The 24,773-nt window shown below is 30.8% G+C and overlaps 1 protein-coding gene and 1 long non-coding RNA gene across 2 annotated transcripts in view; both read left to right on the forward strand.

The window, feature by feature from the left end:
* LOC141536572 (protein AAR2 homolog) overlaps window positions 1-24,773 on the forward strand; it is a 100,994-nt gene that overhangs the window by 1,053 nt on the left and 75,168 nt on the right. The window lies entirely within an intron of this gene.
* On the forward strand, window positions 11,069-11,582 carry LOC141536427 (uncharacterized). Its single transcript, XR_012480725.1, has 2 exons — window positions 11,069-11,207; window positions 11,301-11,582. It is a non-coding gene; the product is annotated as an uncharacterized LOC141536427 (long non-coding RNA).

Raw genomic sequence — 24,773 nt, forward strand, 5'->3', positions numbered from 1 at the left:
TTAAGCTCTAATTTTTTGTCTTCACAAAAATTATTTAAGATTAATGGAATAAAATTTAAAAATTTGATTTATTGATTAAAATCGAGAATTTATTAATTTTTTTTGCTCTTTAATTTCTATCATTTTAATCAATTTTTTTTTTTTAATAACCCAAAAGTCTGTTACATCAGAATTGAAAATAGTTCTTAATTACAATTCTAACGAAGAAAGAAACGTCTCTAATTTCCATGAGCGCAACATCTGGTACAACTATTCATTCTTTCATTATATTTGGCAATAATGAATGATTATTTTGTGATTTTGATACTATTTATCCCTTAGGAAAATACAAAGAAAATAATTTGCATCTGTTTGAGTGGTCACGTATGCGTTGTACGTAATACGAGTATGAAAATACATAATGGCCGTCAATGAAATCATTGAACGGCAATATAATATATAGTATAATATGTGCAAGTATTATGAAGCATGTAGTATAAAAGAGAATACGGATAAAGACCTTGAAAGGTTGACAATTGGGCGCTGATTTGAATGGACCGTTGATTGCGATCTAGCCGATTTACCGAGTCACTTTGTTAGGGGATTAGGTCTTTGAACTTTTTCAAGTATCTGCACTCATAAACATCTTTAAGTATATGTTCACCTGCAAATTGAACACTTGTACCTTGTATTCACCAAAAAACCCGAGGATCGACTTTTTAAATGAGAACTAATTACGCTGATTTTTTTTCGTGCAAAAAAAATCGCTTTTAATTTATAAGTTGTTATAAATGAGTTGAGGAATTTTCTGCAACCTTAATCTCTTCCATTAAAGCGCGGTGAATCATTGATGAAACTGAAAAAACTTTTAATGATAAAATCGTGTTAAAAAATAACAACCTGATAAACAGCAGCTCAAAGTCTTGATAAATTCAGTGAGGTTCTATCACGTTCTAAATACGCAATTGCATTTTCGTCATTTCAGTAATCCCATAAAAGACACGGTTCCTCTTTAGTCAGAGCTTACCTTTTTCCCAAGAGTTACGGTAATTAAAAATTCTTTTCAACTCCGATTATCCGCACGAAAGATTATTTTTTTCTCCATTTTCTCCCTAACTCAACTCAACTCGACTCCGTTCTATTTTTTTTTATTTTATTTTTTTATTCAATTTTTTTACTCTATACTTTAATACTTACATCTCCTTTTACTTTTAAACTTTCCAATTAAGAAAAAGGGCAAATCTCGGTAAAACCTTCACTTTTCTGCTAAAATAAGTGACGTCAGGTAATTAACAAGACTGCTGTTAATTAATAGTATACATATAGGTAATTTTGTTATTATTACTATTGTCATTTTTTTTTTAATTTATAAACTTTACAACAGTCGTTCTTTCGTTATAATAATTACCTCCGTTTTCTTAAATTTTCAATTGGAATTAATTTTTTTTTATTAAATCATAATATTAAAATTAACGCAAAAATAACTTTTTTGCATATAAATTCAACATATGTACATATGTGACATGATCATATAAGCCCCCGACTTTCCTCGACTGTCGGTTTGTGTCACCTTAGTAATTTAATACCTTATGGGCGAAAAAAAGAGCTGGATATCACCCGCTCGGCAGTTATATGTCCTATATATGTGTATGAAAGGGGATAGGATTGAAACCGTTACAAGTTAAAGTAACATCTCGAAGAAAACGTAACGATCGATAAATTCTGTTGAATACGCATCGCCGGGACAACATAATAACGTGATGTATATCGCACTCCGGAAATACGTGACTACCGCCATGTATTGACGCATATTTATCTGACAATTCAGCGCTATTAATTTCATTGATTCACATACTCAATCCTTTTAGTACAGTTAAGACTTAAAACATGTATTTAGTTTTGTTCAAATAATAAATTTATCTCAATCACGGGGAAAATTTTTATACAAGTATTTAACGGCATATTATTTTTTATTATAACTTTTAATTCGTTTTTGCATTCCCTACAAGGTTCTTAGGCCAAACAGTTGATTAGTTTATTAATTTTTTAGAGATTTAGAATTTTTTATTCTACTTATTCGCGTTTCCGTGAGTACATCCTTTTACAAAAAAAAAAAATAATATTTAAACATATGAGCTTTAAGTACTTAAAATATTTCTTTAGTGGTACAACTCAGTAGAGTACAAACTACCGAAATAGTTCCGTCCTCTTGAATCGGTTCTCCGTTATGAATAATAAACTACGCCGACAAAGTTCCTATGGACAGAGAGTGCTAATGAGAAAACAAAAAGGTTTAGGATGTGGAAGAGTTATATACATCAGTGTACCCTCTTTAACTCTGTCGTCTCATTTATAAACCTATGATACCAGAGTGTTTTACGTTTTATTATGTGTTGTATAGGGTATTGAGTAAAAGAGTTATTATTTTTGTTAGTTGGAATTAAAAAGATGGATAGAGAATAAACTAACTAAACCCGAGGAAGTTAAGTGAGTGAAGAATTAACTTAACTGAAATAAATAAAGGAACAAGTAAATGACACTCGTGAAACTTTTATGTCTAAAATAAAAAGATAAAGTCTTTAACTGGTGTTTATAGTTTCACACAACGTTATCCCAAAAATTTAACTTATCGGTGGGTGGTCTTTATTATTATATGTGTCTATTCATTAATTGTCAAGTTTAGTGTCGTAATCTAACCAATGGAATTTCATTTCAAACTATTCTAACTCACTAACTTTTTGTTTGATTTTTATTGTGTTCCCGGCTCGAGGGGCAGGTGGGTATGCATTGTTAAACTTTTTTCAATTTATATTATGTCTATTGCAAAATATATTTAGTAGAAGAACGTGCCACTTTTCGGTTCTTTTTAATAACATTTTTTCTTTTGCATTATTTCAACTGTTCAGTTTATGATCATAATTTATTTGTACACAATAGCTCAAATATTTTTATTGTAGAATTTTATCCCACTATATTAATAATATTTTTCTAAAGGAACGATTAATAGCACAATTATGAATATTTTTGATGAAACAACCATAATAATAATAAGATTTTATTACCGCAAAATTGAGAGGAAATTTTAAAGCATAATAAAGAAACTAAAATTCAATGCATACGTGGTACTTTTTATAATAGTCAGAAAGAATAAGAAAAATAATAAACAATGCCGTGACATGTTTCCTAATAGATTAGTATAAGACATACGTCAGTTTTATTAGATCTTTATATAGAAAGTATCCGAGTATAAACATGTTTTGCGACTGGGACTGGCAAGCAAGCTACTTGTCCAAGATCTAACGTCAGTGTCTTGTTCAGTAACCCTGGTTACGCGTATTTATGTACCATTGCTAGTACACATATACCCGCGAAATTAAGCGAACTATCCGTGGGTAGTCCAGATCGAGATCGACGCGACGATCTCAGTTACTGTAAAAGGGTTTCGAATTTAAGACGACAGTTGAATATGCTACGTGATATGGATTTAAAATGATAACTTGATATATTTATTATTTTTCATCTGTGGTTGAGGTTTTTTTTTTGTTCATTCTGTCTGCATTACTGTTTTGAGAGAAATTTCATATTTTTAAAATAACAGATTCATTTTAGGGGACAAAAATTTTAGTGTGGATTAGACCTCTAATTTAAATGTAAAAATTTCATAAAATTTTGATATTAATGACTTGAGATTAAAAAACGGGATTTATATTTACGAAGATAAATGGTGAAATGAAATCAAGACAAATGTTGTCATTAAAAATAATAATTATTTAGAGTCTGCAGAAATACGAGTGATTTTGGTGGTTAGATTTTTTGCTCGAACTTGAGCGATAAACATTTGCGGAAAATGCCCCGAAATACGATAAGATAAACGAGCTCGCTCGGTAAACTCATGGGTTGTCGAGGAATATGCACGAGAGTAATTTGGACGGTTGGCAGGCGTCATTACCGGCTTTTACTTTTCAGGAAAACCGCTTGAGTTTAAAGCATACTTCTGGAAGAATAGAGACCCGTTGGTGGTGGGTATAATATAAAGCAAGAAGAGATTCGAGTGCTAAGTGCCCACAGTTGATGTCAATCCCGCAAAAAATGGGGACAAAAAGGATGGACCTGGGCTGCGCGACAGGGAGAAAGATGGCAGCCCCTCACGGTGATTCAATTCGATACAATCAGAGAGTAGATTTCCACGCTTTCCAAATGTATTGCCTCCCATACTAACACGACAGGACTAGATACAGATATATTCGGGATACTAAAGACTCAAGTGGGCAAGAGAGAGATATGAAATGAAAAAGAAGCGATAGTAATCCGCCCTCTGAGACCGAGATCCCAAGATCGCAATGCTCCGAAACTTGCCCAATCGCTTCTATTCTTTATCTACTTTCGCCTAAAATTACTCAACACCGCTCGAGATATTTTATTATTTATCATTACTCATTACACATGACAAAGGCGCTACAAATTACATATTTTTTCTCCTTACCAACTTTTATTCTCTGAAAATATAACGCTCATCAAATCATCAATTCCGTCAGCTCATATATATTGGATAGTTGTTTTTGTTTCGGTAAATTCGAATCAATTTATTATTTTTTTTTTTTTTCGGCCATTATATTGATGTTGCGAAAAAATTCGACTATTTACCATTCAAGTGATTCTGTCACTTAAATTGATACCGAAAATAGCATCGATTCTTAAAAATAATGAGAAACCTCGATAGTATTTCGGGAGCGAAATGTAAGGAAAAATCGAGATATTAAATGATATAAAATGAAGTTACAAACTTAAAATGTGTTTACCCACGTTTCGCTAAAATTGAAACGCAACAGCTATTCTTTCAACGACTTAGCAACCCCTCAAGTAAATCTGATTTCCTCGCCTTTTCCGTTTTCCGAACACTCCAAAAGCCTACCCTCAATCTCATAACACTATTTTCAACGAATCTTCCTTTTAATTTATTTTCCTTCACAACTCACTGATATTTAAAATTTTTTTTTTTGCCAGTTAACTATTTTTTACTATATATTTATAAAATTTGGAAGCAAAAATTTAATTTAGGGTCAACTAAATACTGAATACAATAATAATAAAAATAGACAGACAGAATTTTATAAAAATAAATTTCGTCTACATGTACATCCAATTGAGAATGTCCGATAGCCGGCACTTAAAAAAATTGAAAGAAAAACCTTCCCTTCAAAAATAGAGGGAAAAAAGTAAGGGTTTGATTGAATCTTTACATGTCATTTAACTAAATTTTTTATATTTCACAAAAAAAAAGGTTGACGTTGAAGTTTATATCTACTTTGAATTCCCGAATGTCTGCAAAAAAAAAAATTACTCGGGAATAAATTTTCGATAATTTTTTGTTGGTCTAGTCTAGAAACATTTGTTACTTATTATTACTACGAATAAACATCCCATAGATCGAGTGACCCCCGAAAATAGCCAGAAATTTTTAAGTGATTTAATTTACGACGTAATCAGCTGAGTGAATCGCTGTAAATTCAGTATTGCCTTATATTATACTTATGTTTATCTGTTTTACTATGAAATAAGTGACCAAACAGAAAGTGTTTTATCTTCTAAAAAGTTGTTGAACTTACTCAGTAGTTATATATATATATATATATATATATATATATATATATATATATATATATATATATATATATATATATATATATATATATATATATATATATATCGATAATACAGTAAATGTATATGTGAATCTATAATACTTAGGATAAAATCGAAGTTATTTAACTGATAAATATAAGAAGGTGTTGAGTGTGAAAGCATCTAAAAGAATATCATCCGCAGACGTAGCAGAGTATCTTCTAGAGCGAAACCCAACCAAGTGAACCCTCTTCCATGGCGCCAGCTGGCATTTTTATACTTTTATTTTCGTTATCATCGTCACACCCGAACAGATGGAATGGGACGGGATGCAATGGACTATTCGTGAAGGAAAACGTGGTGAGACCATTGCAACTGCAAATAACAGACCACACGTTACGGTTACGGTTTACGGTGACGAAGTGGGTGAGAAAGCTAGACTCGACTAAACTACTCCAGTATATAGATACTCTTATATTATATAGAGAGTAGACCACACTCCAGTAGTAGACCAGACAGATATCGAGCAAACGAGCAGAGCAAGTAAAGATACTAATTAACTTCCGCAAGTACTATCATTATCACTTTAAATTGAATTTTATTTCCGAGACTTAAATACCTTTCCTTCTTGATTTCGTCACTCAGCGAAAAAATTTTCTGATATGACTAAATTAAGACATTTTTTGAAAAATTTACTGAAATTCAATTTTATATTAAAAAAATTTGATCCTCAGAGATGTAGATAGAAATGTTTGTTTTAAAAAGCAGCCATAATTTTTCCCCGTGAGTTCTTACACATTTTCCCTTTTAAAATCCCGTGTCTAAGCAGATATAGAGTAATAATAGTGCGGGTTGCCTCTAACAAGGTCCAAGATCATTATATTTGCACTCGGATTAATAATGAAGCTCACGCTATATATCCGTGATATACGGTACATTTTATACAAACATATAGGTATATTAGGCTAGTTAAAGAACCGAGAGCGAGAGCTCCAACAGTGTGCTCGGGATTATTTACTTCGGGAATTAAAAATCCCTTCGCAGCGAAGCAAATTCGAAAGGCTCCGGCGAACCATAAAGCCGACGTAGAGAAACATCCCCGGTGAATTAGCTCGCGTGTATCATCGTTCTTCGTCTCTACTCGCCCACTGGGTGCCCCGGTAATTTCTTCTCCCTCGCTCTCTCCCTTTATCATTCGACATCCCTACTCAGTTGTTTCGAGGGAGGTTGAGACTGCCGATTAGTTTCACTCTTCAATTCATGTCCATGCTCCGTCGGTTTCACCTGCCCTCCGGGAATACCGTGCCAAGAAAAATGAGATAAAACTTGGGTGGTTGGATTCTGTATAAAAAAAAATTATTTATTTGAAAGGGGTTTTTAAATTATCTTATAAATTCTTTTCATATATACATAAACTCCTAAGCACATTATACTTAAGCTCATTACTTTGTTAAATAATATATTTCTAGCATATTCATATTTACATTATATCTACTTTAATACATTTTAATATTTTATCTAATAAATTACAGTATTATTTTTTAATACTCTTTCTTCCGTAAAATAATTTAAGCACATTAATTTTTTTCTAAAAAAGTAATAATTACAATTGTTTAAAAATCTTTATAATTGGAAAAAAAAAAATTCCACAAAGAACCAAATCGACCCGAAACTTTATTTTATAAACACTTTATAAAATCAATTTCATCCCTCTCGATTCTTCTTTTATAAGCTCGAGTCTCACAGTGTAAATGTTTGCACTTCAATTAATATTACTTAGTTCCCTCTGACTTATTTGACCATTCGAGATTCCAAAACCCGTAAATATATACATATACAGCGTGAGAAATTAACTTAGAGTTGAAAAATAATAAATAAATACATTTGGACAAAATGTATGAATTATGTGAAGATAAATAAGTATAATAGAAATAGAAGCTACTGAAATTAAGGGTACTGTGGTCAAACACAGACTATGAATTACAGCTCGTAATAACTTACGACGGCTTACCAAACCCTCAGAATTAAGGACAATTGCGGATGGCTCTGTCTTGCTGACTTATATAAATATCCTTGTTACAAAGGACATCTGTGAAGTAATTTAATAATAAATACCTTGTAATCTTTGCAATTGAATTTTATTAATATTTACTTTCATTTTTATTTTATATACACTTTAAAAAATAATTTATTAAAAAAAATATCGATAAAAATTGCAATAAATTTTACAAAAAAAAATAATCATAATTACAGAGCGAAATAAAATTTGAAAATGAAAATTTAATATTTTATTCTGGGTAATCAATCTTAACGGTGTGGTCTAACATGACAGCGGTGAAACCACTCCCTTGGTAGTGATGTGATCAACTAAAAACGCAAACGTGGCCGAAATCCACCCTCGTAACTGAAACTAAAACTCTTAAACTCACGCGCGTCTTTTCCATCTTATTCGCCTTTCGTTTCTTCTTTGGCTTGGTATCGCCTTTGCCTTTGCCTTTTCCTCTAGCCTTTGCTTTCATTTCGGTCTTCTATCTGTATCTGAATGAATACTTGGACGGTCATATAGAACTATACCTTCTTTTTTCTCCACTCGTGCTATGTGAACAGACTGGGGAAACGTATAAGGTATCCGTCTTATTGCCTAGTGGATCTTCCAATCCCGTAATCCCGGAAAGACCTCCCATCGTTATTCCATACGATTCAGTCTTCCGTTTTCTCGCTGTCAGGAAGTTCTCTGGCCATAACGATCGAAAGTAAACTTCGGCGCCAACCTCGGTATCACACATTTCTCTTTAGTAGTGGATAATAATAAATCATATGCCATCAGAGAAAATAATTGCACCCTAAAAGTATAGTGACATTAATTATTCGGCTATCCCATTAAAAAAAATTATTTTTATGTCTAAATCAAATTTTTTAGAATTTTTTAATTGTTACACCTAAATGACATCAATTATTTTTTTTTTTTTTTTTTTTTTTTTTTTTATAAGAATTTTACAAATTACTCAGGGAATCCCTGATTCGTATATATCATCGAAAAATTTTATTTTTAATTATTATATTATATAATATAAAATTGATAAAAAATCATCATTAAATTTACCCGGATTGAAAATAGTTGAAAAAAGTACACAATAATATTAAAACTGATAACAAAATAAATAACATTAAAAGTTATCATAGAAAATAATAACTACAAAGTTCTCAACTGGTTTCTGAAAGCAAACTATAATTAAAATTCCCAATAAAACTCTTTAGCTCACCGTAAACATCGGCGTCTAAATGCAAATACCCGAGTAAAGTCTGGGTAAACAATAACTTTAAATAAAATGTATACAGTAGCAAAAACATAAACTTGGATCCAGCAACTCAACTCGGTCGGAGCACCAGCTACTACTATAAACTATATACTGGTACAAGTACACCAACGATATAACTGCGTATAAAAGTTATAGCATAGGCTCTACTCCAGCATCAGCTCGATTCGATCCAACGTCAGATGTAACAAGAAATAAAATAACTTCACCGAGTTGTCGTTGCCTTCTCTAATTATATTGACTTACAGGCTTAACTTCAGATGTTTTATCAGTAACAACTTGAGGAAAAATAACTATACAGGTATTGAAACTCATGTAACAAGTCTTAGTCGCAAACAAGATATATCTTGACGCAACATAAATAAATTTTTTTACATTTATTGTTTATTATTTTTATTATCAGGCTTTTATAACTTTTGCTGAAGGCCACAACCGGGCTACTAACGACAGTCATTAAAATTTTCGTCTTTTTTTTTTCTGAAATTTAAATTAATTGCCCAAAGAATTAATATAAATATTTCGCACACCTCTAGCGTGATCGCAGACATAAAATAAATCATTTTTTACTTTATTGACAAGCCTTAAAAAATTTTGCGCAATAGAAAAAATAATTTTACAATTTTTTTAAACTAAATTTCCATCAATAATTCATACGATCAGTTCTGTCAGACGAAAAGATCTCACGGCATTAAATAAACTTGGATAGACCGATAATATTATAAGAATCATCAATTATTTTATTTGTTAAATATTTTTCCCTTATTGTTGGCGGTATTATTACATTACATTACATTAGTCTTTAAAGTTCACATCACTTAGACAGCTCACACTTGTACTTGTATTTATTGTTATTATTTATTGGAAATGAGGCGTTAACTCAACAATGACGATGAGGAAAAGATTTCGCGAGATAACAATGAAAATAATAGATAAGTATGTATAATATATCAAGCACAATAGAATGAGAATATATAGAATAGACATAACATCAACAGGAACGTAACATGTCAAACGTGTTGATCAGCACAAGAGCCTTTCGATAACACTCAGCGACCTAACTCTGGACCATTAGCTATCCGTATTGATCACATATCAGACATCAGACATCACAGATCACACATTAGACATTACACATATAAAAAGCACACAATACACACTGGTACATCCACTATCCTACATAACAACGTGCCTGATCTCTCTCAACTAGACAATTCATTGTGGATAGGATTGTTTTGCGTAGGTTACAATCGTGATTGTGCTATCGCACGTGATAAATGTCGACAAACTTCTGGGTGTCAACATTTTGTGTTTTCAGGGGTGATTAATTTATTTTTCTCCTCGCTTTTTAAATTATCGGAGGACGCTAATGCTGAGGTTTATTATTTTTCACACTGCAGTATGTCGTGTATATGCACTTTCGATGAATCATTGCACATTTAATGTAATCCTATCGCAGTTTAGGCGCGGAGGCGAGATTTATCATCAAAGAGTTCGGATAATTAATTATTCCGGCAATGATTAATTTTTCATCAGCTCAGTCCTTTAATTTTATCATATAAATCAAATTTTAGTTAATGAATAAATATTTTATCATTGTTGATGGCTGTTTCATCCCTTTATCCGTACCGAACAATAACCGAAAACGAGCAGCCTATGACAAATCACGATCCACTCGAGTTCTTACAAACTAGCTCAGGCCAATTATAACTAGAGTGCCAAACGGAAACGCGATAATCCATCTCTTCTAATTAAATACTTTTAATTAAATACGCTATTTTGTATCATTTATAATTTCCTTCTTACTTCGTCGAATCTATGAGAGCGAGTATAATTTTTTTTAATGTAATCAAATGCAGCGTACGATAAATACACAATCAGGGAATCCCCTCTTATGTGTTGGAAAAATATAACTATAAATGTAACTATTGAAACCCATGATTGTGCTTTCCCTGTTTTAACAAAAAAATTAAAATACTTTGTGTACAAACGTAATTGATGAAATAAAAATAGCTGGGATTCCCGATTGGCAGGAACATGTTATCAATAAAACAAGTTATCGATTGTTTGCTTGCTTTAAACGAGTTTATTCAGTATAAATATAAATACACCAACAATCAGTACAACTGACTCAGTAGAGAGAATTTTCTTCATTGAATTGCGTTTTTCATTGAAAAGATATACCTAATCAAAATGATTTCTAACAGAATTCTTCGGTTCATTATTACTGCGTTATATTTGACTGTGCTCATTAAAGTTGTTATTGGAAAGTGTTTAAAGCAAGGTTTGACGGTATGTATTAATATAAATATATTTCAGTTGTTCAAGAATAAATTTAATTAATAAAAATTTTCAATCAAAAACTCAATTTTTCTATTTTTTTAGTGTCATCAAGACAGCGATTGTTGTTCGCAATGGTGTTACAGACCCCCATTACAACTTCATAATATTTGTGATTAATGATTCTTTGAGATTAACTATTAATTAATTATAATAATGTATTAAACAATACTTACTTGAAATAAATTTTCAAAGTGCTCAAATGAATTGATGATAAACATTAACCCACACGGAGCATAGAAATTGAATATAATAAATATATGATACAATGTAGGTAAATTTATAACCTCAATTTGTATAATAAATCATTTTAAGTTTAAAAAGCCACATGGCACTCAAAAATTGCACTTCTGTCATGTTTTCATTTGAAAATTGAGTTTGAAACTTTTCATTTTTCACAATAAGCCATTCTGAATACATTATACTCACACGGGAGTACATACATACATACTTGTTTTTATAACCATCCCGCACCCCAAGTTAAAAAGTATGCTCCCATATCGATTCAACTTCCGCTTTAAATACGTCAGCTCGGGATATATATGCGAAAATGTCATAGGGAACAATATTTTTCTACCCTCTAACTAATGATTTTTAAGATTGTTCATACGAAGTATGCGAACCGTGCAATATATAACGTAATATTCTCTCAGTCAATTTACATTCGATATTTGATTGTTGAAAAAGAAAAAGGAGGAAAAATATATGTGATCCGGGATCATTTGTCGTACTTTACAAATCTACTGTGTGCTATTGAATATAAACTATTGTAGTTACATACGCTGATGGAAATTTTACCGTCATATATATTTATAAATCATAATTTTTTCTTCGAAAAATATATCATTAAAAAACAGTGACAATTTTTTATATTTTTTAATAATTAATACAATCGATTTTCTTGAAAAATTTTTTTAACATACATATTAATGTAAATAATCTCATTAAACGAGAATTTTTGATGAGGATCGAACAAGTTGTATACCATATACGCGGAATAATAATAATAATAAATGTAGGTAATCTGAGTAATATGGTCGAGTAGTTCGGACCACAACTTAACAAATAATGTATCAGCGCTGTACTATAATACACAATAATTCTATCATAATAATACTTAGAACAGTACAAAGTTGAATCATTTACCCAGCTAATTTAGTGCTGTGATGAGTTGATATATTCTGAAATCTCTATCTCCATTTCCTGGCGGTATTTCGATATTACGAAATTCAGATGCGTGAAATGTGATCTTAAATGAAGCTTGAAATATACACGCATAACCCATTGTTATACTGTATTTATCGATCCTTCGCTATTTTAATAAACAAAATTATTTATACGTACAAATAAACTTAAAATATCCTTCTTATGAAAATTTAAAAAATTCATTCCTACTGTAATAATAAATTCAAATTTACAAAAGCGATATCGTTTCTCGCCAGAACAATATCAATAATAATAATAATCCAGGAAATATCTATAGAACAAAATTCCATATATATTAACACCATCATTTGCAACATCTGCGCTCACATGAATAGTCTATAAACTGTAAAGTTTATTTATACGTGTTTTTTATTTTCATTTCCTTGGCGCATATACATAACCTGGGTTCTTTTCTCGGGGATAAAAACCTCCCGTCTCTCCAGTAATTTGACTTTCAATATCGAATACTTTAAGCAATTCAATATTATCTACAAGTGATCAATATGTCACATATATTACTTTATGCATTTCCAAAACTACAAACAGCACTTTCAATTTCTCTTTATTACACGCTACTCCTTTTATTTCTTCCTTTCTCCAGTAACTAATGCTTCTTTCCGCCTTGCCGTACCCGAATAAATATTAAATTAAGTAGAGAAGATAAAGTAAAATCACGCGATACCAATTTCTTGCAAAATTGAAGTATGATCTTCGATTTTTGTTCTTCTGTATAATAAAATAGTTATAGAGAAAAATGATCCCATCTATTTTATTAAATATTAGATGAAATTTATCGCTTACATGTGTACGTTCTATACGCGAGATTATAAAATACTATAGGTGACATTGAATTGTAGTAGGTTTTTATCTAAAAAAAATCCATAAATAATTTTCACCCTACATAATTCGGTTTAATGTAAGCAATTTCGAGTAATGTGTGTTGTGTGAACGTGTATCGTAAAAATCGTTTCACTAAATATCTTGCAAATCTTCAATACAAAAACGGGATAACTCGCGCTTATCTTCCGCCTACAAATTCAGCGATCATAAAAAATTGGATGTGAAAGACTTATCGCACACTCTGATCCCACGTCGGGTTTTATCTTTCGACGAATGAAAAAAATAATAATAATAAAATAACCTTGCTAAGATAATAAAAAAATAAATTGAATCTTCTTAGTCCTCAGTCAAGCTACTCCTGCCTCCGCGGTGAGCCCTGAGAAATGACAATTTTTTTAAATAAAAATAAAAACACTCACGGTCTTATGAAATATTGAAGATTTTGTTCTGTTTATGTTAAAACTATCGCATTGTTTTTATTTTTTAGTTGTATTTTCTCAAACTTTAATACTTTGAATTATTACAATGCAATTTTATTATTTATAGAGATCAAAGTTGAGATTAATCGGACCTATTTTATTCAGATCGACTTATCATAATTTTTTTTTTCTTTTCTTCTAACAAATATCTGCATTAATATATTAATATTTATCAATATTTTTGTGTACTTATAAAACTGAAGTTTATATAAATAAAAATTTTGACCTTAAAAAAATGGAAAAAAAATCTTAGGATGAAGAAAATGAACTAAAGTTATTGTTTATTATCGAGTAATTTAAAAAGCTAATAAAAACTAAATAATAAAATGAAATTAGTTATGGTAAAATTGAAATCCGCTTTCTATTCAATCCGATAAGGAGAAAAAAGTATATTAGCTATTGATAAATGAAATACAATAAAGCATAATCGAAATGTAACTCTGACATTATTGATTACAAGTGTGTAAATATGTATATTTATAAGATGGATGTGGATGGGAGCCCGGAAATATTATCCAGTCAATCAGAAGGTAATAAGCATAGTACAGAGTATACAGAATCATTGATAGCCCGATACGCGATACTGTACGATTGAATCAGGTTTTCGATGGCGTACTACGTGTCGCTTGATACGTGTCGTTACGATCGGTTGCTACTCTATCCACAATCCACCATACCCCCTATACTCGGCCTTATTACTATTCTCAGTTGACCGTGTAGTGCTAGGACGGGTTTGGTATGGGCTAAAGCCAGCAGCTTGCAGCCTGCAGTGTTGTTTATGATCGAAACCCATTTGCGATGCGAAACTACAATGCGTATCCTGGTGTGCTGCTGGGATGCATCCGTGCGTTAGAAATTGAATGTCGATGAGCACGTACCCGTGTCATTGATCTCTGCATTAAACTTTAAGCTGGAGATATTGCGAAAATAGTTCTGATCTCTGTTTTGATCTGATCCAATTGATATAAAATCATAATCACAATCACAATCAATAAACAATAACCATAAATAAATTACAATCGGAGTAGCTCCAGTATCGACCTAAATTGAATCATAAAATATATTTATTATTTGTTATTTTATTTTAATATCCAAAATTTTTTTTAACTCTTACATATTTTAAAATAAATCTAAGAATGTAATATTTATTTACAGTTTGAAAATTAAAAAAGATTTTATTAGATTTGTAACAGAAAAAAAAAAATTTGATATCGCAAGACCTCCTTTTAATTTTCCGAATAATAACGAAAATAATTATCCGTCTTGTATAATAATAATTAATGCTCATTAACGTGTAATATTCTTATCACTTTTATAGATAATTAAACTACAGAGTTGTTAATTAGGTTATCGAGTTTTCGTCACACGTTAAATTACCTCACTGTAATGAATCACTCGTTTTTTTTTTTTTTTTTTTTTTTTTGTAAAATACACGTAATTACAGACTAACTCGGTAGGTACATAACGTGTTATCATATTATAATACTCGAGTCATTAATTAAAACAGTAAACTATAAAACTGGTTCATTGCTCAGTACACGAAAATTCATCAACGCATCGCGATCAAGAATATTATCTTCATCGCTATCATTTTTGCTTTAAACTTTACTCGAGGTTAATCATAAATTATCACCTTAAATAACAGCCTAGAACTGCTTTAATTAATTAGTAATCTCTGTAATCATGATTATAATTTTGCAAAAATTTGCCATATTAAAAAAGATTAAGCTCTTATATTTATCTTTATATTCTTCGGAGGATTTCAATTACAAAGTTGAAAGAAAAAATTTTTATGACAATATCTGAGAAAAATATAAGAGCTCGCTTTAATTCATTTAATAAATGTTTATTGAAAATAAGACAATTTCTCGGTAAAATAACTTTTTTATTGTGTATTACGGTCTGGTCCTTTGAAACAAGTTTGATTTTAAAGAAAATGCAGCAAGTATTTGAAAATAATTGAATAAAAAAAAGTAAAAGTTAATTTAAATTCTCTATTCATACGAAGAATTTATCAAAGCAATAAAAGATAAAAGCGAATTCGTTGGAACGATTTAGTAGAGAGAAAAAGGTACCGAGACCAAGTCAGAGTTTAATTGAGGGTAATCAACAAAAAAGGAAAAAAAGGATGAAAAAATAGTTAAATAAATGAGTAAAAGGTAGAGCGATGGAGGTTGTTGATGAATCGCATGCATTTGATCAAGTGCCATTGAGAGTAGAGACTTTATCCTCTATTCCATTGGATTTAGCTCTGGTAGTGGCTCTTGCAACGCGGTGTATCACCAGTTTTAGTTTGCGGTATCCAGTATCATACTCTAGTTATCCAGATTATATATACCCACCGTGGAATGAGGAATAAAGGGATAGGAGGAAAGAGTAGGAGTATTAGGCTCTGGGCTCGCTCATTGGAATTGGAATCAGCCGGGGTGGTAATGTTCTTGAGTAGCGATATAAAAGGTTTAGCCATGAAACGCACTTCGCTTTGTGTAATGCCAGGAAACGCAATTAGAGAGCTAGACCGGTCAGCATTTGGCGGTGTAGTGAGGGGAGTGATGGACGATCAGTCTGTAAAAAGGAGTAGAAAAGAAATGAGAAAGAGCGTGAACTCGAGGGTCGAGAAATCAATGAAATTTCTTCAACAACCTCTACTAGCTCCTGCTTTATTTCTCAGCCTTTTCTTCTTCCTTATTCTCTCTTCATGGTTTATTGGGTCTTTCTTATTTTCAGTCCCGCTTCTTCGTCTTGTCTTATACTGAGACTGCTGCTCCTGGGATTTTTCACGATATCGCTGCCCAGCAAAGTCAGCACTTGCGAAATTACGGATCCCTCTAATCCACCCAATGCAACACTTTAATACTATTTTATCTAACGTCAGCTGTTTTATTAATCGAACTCCTAAAATTATCTTTGATTTATTCCTTCCTATTATTTTTATCCTACTCCCAATTCATTGATTATTGCTCGCTCATTCGTGAATTAGTCACTCAATCCGCGGAAAAAATAAATAACTATTGCCGACTTTGATAAAAAAAAAAATATAAAAATTATTCTTTCATTTAGAATTATGTTCTTAGCTTACAATTATTTAAAAAAAATAACTCGTTGTTACTAACGATGTATGCAGCGCCATCTGTTTATAAATGCGGTAACTAAGTACTAAAATCATGTAAAATATATATACATATCACTAATCGATACAATTGATTTTAATGAAAGTAGAAAATAAATTCATTCATCAAAATTAAAATAAAATCCGTGAGAAATAGAGTTTTAAAAAATTTTAATGTTATTTTGTTAAAATATGCAGGAAATACATATCAACATCATAAACAGTGTTCTCGCAGCTCGTATTATTTTCCAAGAAAGAAAATTCTATCTGAAATTATGCACAGGATCTAGTACAGGGATGATAAATGTTGCGTTATATGCACTGGGAAATATTCCACCTCTCTAACTTATTCCAATCTTCCTCTTTTTCACATTTCCAAGTGGAGCTTCGGCTATACCTATATACACCACGTGTAGTACCTAAACTGGATATAAAGGTGGAAATGTAGTCGCGTTTTTTTCTCCTGATAGAAAATATTTACGGTTAAAATATTGCTGAATATTTAAACCCTCGCCCAAAATTTAATATCCAATAATTTTTTTTATATTAAAATATATAACAATATTTATATTTAAGAATAACTTTGTCTTAGTTTTCATTAATTGCAAAGTCTGATATATTTCCGAATACACTGATTGTATTTTTTGCTTAAATTTATTCTTTTAAAATTTATACCTCTACTGTAAATTTTTTTTCTTTCGTTTTTTTTTATGAGTTCAATCCCAGTGTATATCTGATAGTATACTTTATGTGTATGTATTGAATCATTCGACTTTAAATCACATTGATAATATTTGCACGATAAAGCATGCTTACCAAGCTTTCCAATTTACTCCATATATTTGATACTTTTTATTTCCTTTGCTGCAACTAAATATCCGTAGATTTGAATGATCTATGATAAAATATCATTAGGTAGATAAAAATAATTTTTCAGGAGTTATTTACGCACTTAGAACTTTGAAAAAGGAATTTCATTGTAATGTTTAAAAATTTTATTTATTTTAGAGAAGAAAAAAATATTTGTTTTTTTTTAAATTAGGTGTAAAAAAAACCTTTTTTTATTTGATAAATATTAAATAATAATGGAAGAAAAAAAAACCGTATAAATAATACGTTTGCGCAAACCAGAACTTGATAATCCCAGGTGCAGCTTATATTATTAAATACCGGAGTTAGTAAGAGGTTGTATTTATTTAGTAAATCAGTAAACAGCAATAAAATAATTCAGAAGCATCCTAAAGCGCAATAAAATAATACAAAATAAATAAATAATTAATAATAAACTTTGAAAAATAAAATTCCTGAAGATTAACAGTTCGTTAAATGTCATTAGAGGGTTTTTATTTCTCGCAAATGTAAACGCTCTGGGCGTAAACAAAAAATGAGAGATGACTAAGAGTGTAGAATATATATATATATATATATATATATATATATATATATATATATATATATATATATGTTTAATAGTAATGGTAAGAAGAAGCAACCGGCTTGGAAAAAGGCTGAAGGTACCTACAGGATGAAAGGGGCCATGAAATTGGATGTAAGACGACCGTCTACGCTAAATTAGATGGTTCGTTGTTTGTTGCAATGGAAAAGATTAGTGTGCGCCGTCATTTCAGAACGAATTTACGAGCGACACTGAGAAAATTCATGCCTAGCCTTTCATACTCCTTCATTTCCTTTCTCTTTTGTGCTCCCATTTTTTAACCCCACAATTTTTTATTAACTTATTTACTTACTTTTACACAACACCGTTTCTTGTATTTTGTGTTATAGTAAGATCTTCATCTCTCTGCAGTTAGTACCTAGTAAATGGATAAATAATCTCTTACTGAGAACGATGCATCATTCAGCGGCAATAATAGTTAGGAATGAGTTCTGCAAATGACAAATACTAAATATAAAATACAACAATTTGACATTTAACCGTCTGTATTATATTTAACAACTAGAAAATAATACACCACAGATGACAGACTTTGAAAATTTATTGCTTCTATCGGGTCTTGAGGACTATTGCCGAGTAAAAAATTTTTTTATATTCTACAGAAAATTTATTTCACGACACGTTTTTAAATTCACTGAAATTTTTTTTATTTTTCCCTTTAAAATTTATTTTTAAAAGCTTAAAAAAGGAGAAAAAAAAATTTTTTTTGAAAAGATTTTTTATTAAAATTTTGCTCTCAATATTGAAATTTTTTTTTATTAATTAAAAGTGTTAAAAAAAAATATTTTATTACAGAAATAAATTTTTTCTTACTTTCTAAGCGTGCATAACTAAAAGTTCAAATTAATAAAATCTTAAATCTTAATACAAAAGATCAAAGCGATTAATGTTATAACAAAAGTACGACTAATCTTTCTTTTGTACTAAAAAAAGTAGGTATATAGTAGCAGCATACCAGTTGTGATTATATCCCGTCAGAACTACCGAACTGAAGGGGATGAAATCTCCAAAAGTATAAGTAAAACTTTAATTCTAACATAATCGCATTACGTTCGGTGTATTAGATCTTTTTTCGCCAAAACGTAATAGTTTTCTCTTGAGTAAATCGTAAGACCGTCCCTAACTCAAATACTTAAGTCTGTTGACCCCAAATTATCCCGAGAATAATATAAGTATAAGCAGAGTTACTTAAAAAAATAAAAAATTGATCCAGTGCATTTTATTTTTAGATTTTTACGTCAATAATTCAAATCCAATGTCTTTTAATGAAACAGGTGACTGGCCGTTTTTATTTCGGTTCTCGATGGTACATAATTAATTGACATGAGTCTGAGTGATCGATACAAACATGACAAACCTGAAAAAGGTTTTATGTTGAATTTAGTTATTTACGTCCAATCGATTTCTAATTTTTGGCTTAGTAAAAATTTATCGAGATTAATTTCTCAAATAAGTAGAACAAATATTTTATGTAGAAGAATCGACAGTTGACGGCAGCAAAAGTATTAAATAATACAAGTAGTGTTTTTAAAAAAATTACCCATCGAAAAATTTACGACCCGACACGTAACAACCTGATCTTCTTTTGCACTCTCACTGTCCAGCTGGCAACCGTGAGTAGTTAAAAAAAAAATATCTTCCCGGTGAAAGATTAATCAGACGAGATTAAGTCGAAAACTGACGAAAAGATTGTACCTGTAGGTTGTAATTAAAGATAAATAATAAAAATGAAAATTGATGAATTTACTGCGGTTAAATAAACGTCAAAAAATGATCGTTTTCGATTTGGATTTCTCACGAGAGGCTAAGTAGAGGAGTTACTACACATAGTACAGTGCATAGGATAATTTATGAGTGGCGGCAAGTCCAATAAGAGTTCGTGCCGCAGATCGTACACGATTTTTTGCCCACAAATTTTATGAGTGTTGAACTGCACCTCGGTAACACTGCTTACATTAGTATTTAAAGTTTATATGGACTCAATTTTACAGCGTCAATGGATTGCCGAGTTTTGTTGCTATTCATACTAAAAATAACGGGAATTAGTTTAATATCTAAAGTAAACAATGTCCTGTAGATTACTAGCTAATAAAACAGCGAATATCAAATAAAAAACCTCGACAAGGTTTTGGAAAAAAAAAATTGAATGCTTTTTGAAACCTTTAGAGCGACGGATATATGAGTACAGATCTTGAAAAAAAAAACCAAAAAAGTGATTTTATAGAGAGAAAAAGCATAAAACCGATGGCAATAACTTCCCCTTCACCTACTACTCCTTACTACATCTCCCGCTGCCCTTGGTCTCTTCATATCCAAGCAATACTTGAAGCCAATTTAACAAATCTTTCATCTTTCGCCGCTCTGTAAGAAGAGCACACTTGTTCTTCACTCGAGTAGAGTAAAGTATAAGCACTATATATCTTTGAAAACAAAACAGCCCTCTTCTAATCTTGTCGTCTTACATTTTCCTCCTTCACTTCTCGTCAATCTTTTACTTCTTTATGAACTCCCAAAGGATAAAATCGTAAAAACGATACTCAACTCCAAATGTCTTTTCACATTTGTCTCGCATCGCTTAATTTTATAAGTTACCTTTTAAAATATTAAATATTTAATAAATAATAAAATTTAATGTTTTTTTTTGTTGGTGCAAAAAAATTTTATAGATTAATTTACTGGAAAAATATTTTTTTAAAATTAAATTTTCATAAATTATTTGAAATTTTACTCTTAAAAAAACTTAATACGAAAAAATTTCCTCCATGAGAAAAAATACAATAGTTAGATTCGTAAAAAAATTAACTAATGCAGACCACAAAAACCATCTCATCAAAATAATGTGATAGAATAAAACATAATACAATAAAATCTTTGATTTCGATTGATTCGACATCCTCGGATGCTCAATCGAAATAATTCATTCCAGATGAACAATTACATTACGTGCTATAAATACTAAAGTCAGAAATACATAGATCAATCGTCCATAAATTGTTAGTCACAGTGTTCCATCATATCAAGTGAATAAGTATTCAGCAGGCTTTTCCCCAGTAGACTTTCCCGATTTCATACTCAACTTGTACCCGCTACGCCACGACATATATAACAGAGTAACAATAAAGAACACGGAAAAAATGTTTCCTCGAGCGTGAACAAAGTTCACCAGACCCCACTGACACACGGAGGAAATTCAGTCTTCCTGCTGTCGTAGACCTTGATGGATGGCTGGATAATTGTGATCATTGCCAGCAATGGGGTCCACGCCTCATTCCAGACAAAAGACAATGTCTGGATTAACGCTATATCCTGCAATACAACAGTACTCTATTAGTTTAATACTTTTCTACAGCTTATTAATTATTACATGCATTTATTTCAAACTTCTTTTCAACGTCAGCATCATTTTTTTCTGTAATTAACTCGAAAAATTTTGTCATTTAGTCACACCATGAAAAAAAAAATGGGCATTTTTATTTCAAAAAATTAATTTGTAGAAATTTTGAACAATTTTATTTGTTGTCACAACATTGCTCATTTGTTAAAAAGAAATTTTTTTAAATGTAGATAATAATTAAACAATCTCAGGAAGACAAAATTGTAGACTATTGATTAGTCTAGTTGCAATTATAATTACTGTAACACAAGGATACAAATCGCACAAGTTAAAGTGTATCATGATACATATACCTCTGAATGACATTGTTTGAATAGGATGGTATACTAGGGCGCAGAATGCAACCAGATGTAATAGACATGTCTTCAAGCACATTGACGCATCAACAAGAGGTGATTACCCGCTATTCAGAGATATGATGGTACCGCCACAAATGTGTTTGTCATATCCCACTGGAAACTAATATGATCGGGTAACGCATACCTTCTTAATAGCCTTGTTTATGCCACTTGCAATCCAGCATTCAGTATCCGCCGATTTGCTCCGCAATCCAGAAGACATTCGCTTAATTTGTCATTTAAATTCTCTGGCGTTGTTGTCGAAACACAACTACTGCTGATATTAATATTAATTAATATTATTCATTATTCTACATCACCATCATCATCATCATCATCATCATCATCATCATCATCACCATCAATATCAATATCATCATATAACCCAGCTGCAATTAAGTTCGGTTGTAAATTCAAATCATTGGATGGGACAACTGGTCTCTTTAATGGAACCCTGCTAATATTCCCTCGACATCTACATATGTGTTTTAATTAAATCATATGTTCTTCGCTAGTTTATTATTGTTAGAATTTGTATTTTCATTAACATTATAAGCCGAATTAGAAAATAAATTTGTAATTTTATTCAATAGCACAATAAAGCCTAAATAGAATAAAAACTGTTGACGTCTATTTTATAAAGCGATTGGTGATTGACACACCCTAACAAATTTTCGATACACGCTGCGCCAAAACTCATTTGACTGTTTAATGTCAACAACAAATTTTGCTTAAGGTCTTTTTATTCAACATCATTTTTTTGAGCTTAATAATGTGACACTTATTATTATTTTTTTTTTTTAATTGATAAATTTGATATAAGGATGAATTTTAAAAGGATCATTATTTTGAATTAAATAAAATAAGTAAATTTCTGAAAAATTAGGAGGAAAATTTTTGTTTGTTTGCCGATAATTCAATAAATATTCAATCAGCCTTGTTTGTATAAATGAACCAAGTTGTGAAAATAATTCTACAATATTAAAAGCCAATAATCGAGGACTATCGCTTCAATTAAACGGTTATTAATTAAAAGTTAACGCTGCTATCAAATATTTGTAAATGAAAAACTAATAAGTAGGATAATCGCAGATAAATTTGACAATTGAAAATACATATACCTCAATTGCATACTTTAATGATCCATTAGCATAAAACCGCTAAAATATACGACATAGTTTGTTCGGGTAAAGTTTTATGTCGTTAGTCCATTAGGTAATTACTGACTGCTCTTAATTAAGAAAGTTAACCCATGAAAAGTAATTAAAGCTACGATATCTGCTGCTATAAATCTCCCTTTTAAACCTTTTTTTGTTTCTCATTTATTTTATTTACGGATTTATTTTAATCACTCATATATCACGATAAATACAATAATTGATAAATAAATTTTTTTTTATGGAGGAAAATCAATAGGCGTGCATTTAAATTTAGTGTGTGCGAATGAACAAGTGAGTCAATATTACGCGCCGAAAACAATGGCGTTAACTACTCAATAGAAATAGACATAGATATTTATTCATCGAACTCATCAAATCGTTAATGGTCTCTTATTTGCCGTCTACTTGAAATCGAAACGCTCTTGCTATATACTCATCTTTTGGCTCTATTCCATCACCAAAGTTCCGTATAATTGCTCTTATCAACAAACTATCAAAATATAATACTTAAAGCATCATTTTCTTCTAATTTTTAAATCCTAAAAAAATGAAACTTCTAGTAAAAAATTAATTCCAAAAAAATAAAAGCAATATAGGTTATACTTGAATAAAAAAGATGTAGCTGAAAGTTTTTTGACCACGTCGAGAGTTAAGCGACAAGTTTGTCCCGAAAAGTTTTCGAGTACTAAATAAAAATAAGAACCCCCAGAATGAATGCCCATAAATATCGAAGCGTTTTGGCGGGTTAGAACCCCATACCCATACCCACTAAGCAATAGCGCAATCCAATATATCCAACGGCACATTCCACGGATGTAAAGTCAAAAATAAAATAAAACAAAGTCGGTACTCAGATGACCAGTTTCCCGTTTAGTTTCTTTCTACCCTTTAAACCTCGAATTCAATTTTCTAGATCTGGTAATGAATTGGCTCGTCAATCCCATTTTAATCGAATGGAATTCGTCCGTTAGCTTGAATTCTTACCATACTCTGTACTCCTGCACTCTACTCCGGTCGACTGTAAAAAATTTAACGACTCTATCGTATCAAAGCTTAATATATTATCCAGTTAAATTAAATCAATTTTTAGTGTTCAACAGATCATTTATTGCACGCCATACCGTTACTTTCTCCAACACATTTTATTTTATTTTATTTTATTTTATCGTTGCACTTTATTTATATTCAATCCAATTTAAAATTCTGTTTTTACACACGCTCTACCGGATAATTTATATCTATTTACCCGGCGCTTTTATTGTTTCATTTCACACTTTCGATGATTAAATTCATTCAAATACTCATTAATCACTAATTATTTTTCCCATGGTTCATGGGCTCGAAATTTATGTTCTCTAAAAAAATAAAAAAAGTATAATATCACGATGCTCGTAAATATTTTTTAATTTTACAAAAACGATAATCATTAATTTTTTGCAATAACCCGCTAAAATTGACAATAACGCGCATCCGCAGCCATCCTACGTCGCTGGGCCATGTGTCAGACACTCGATAATTAATAAAAAGTGATAATAA

Source organism: Cotesia typhae, unplaced genomic scaffold, assembly GCF_013202065.1.
Source record: "Cotesia typhae breed Kobodo isofemale line unplaced genomic scaffold, CoteBio_Ctyphae contig_123, whole genome shotgun sequence".
Taxonomy (NCBI): domain Eukaryota; kingdom Metazoa; phylum Arthropoda; class Insecta; order Hymenoptera; family Braconidae; genus Cotesia; species Cotesia typhae.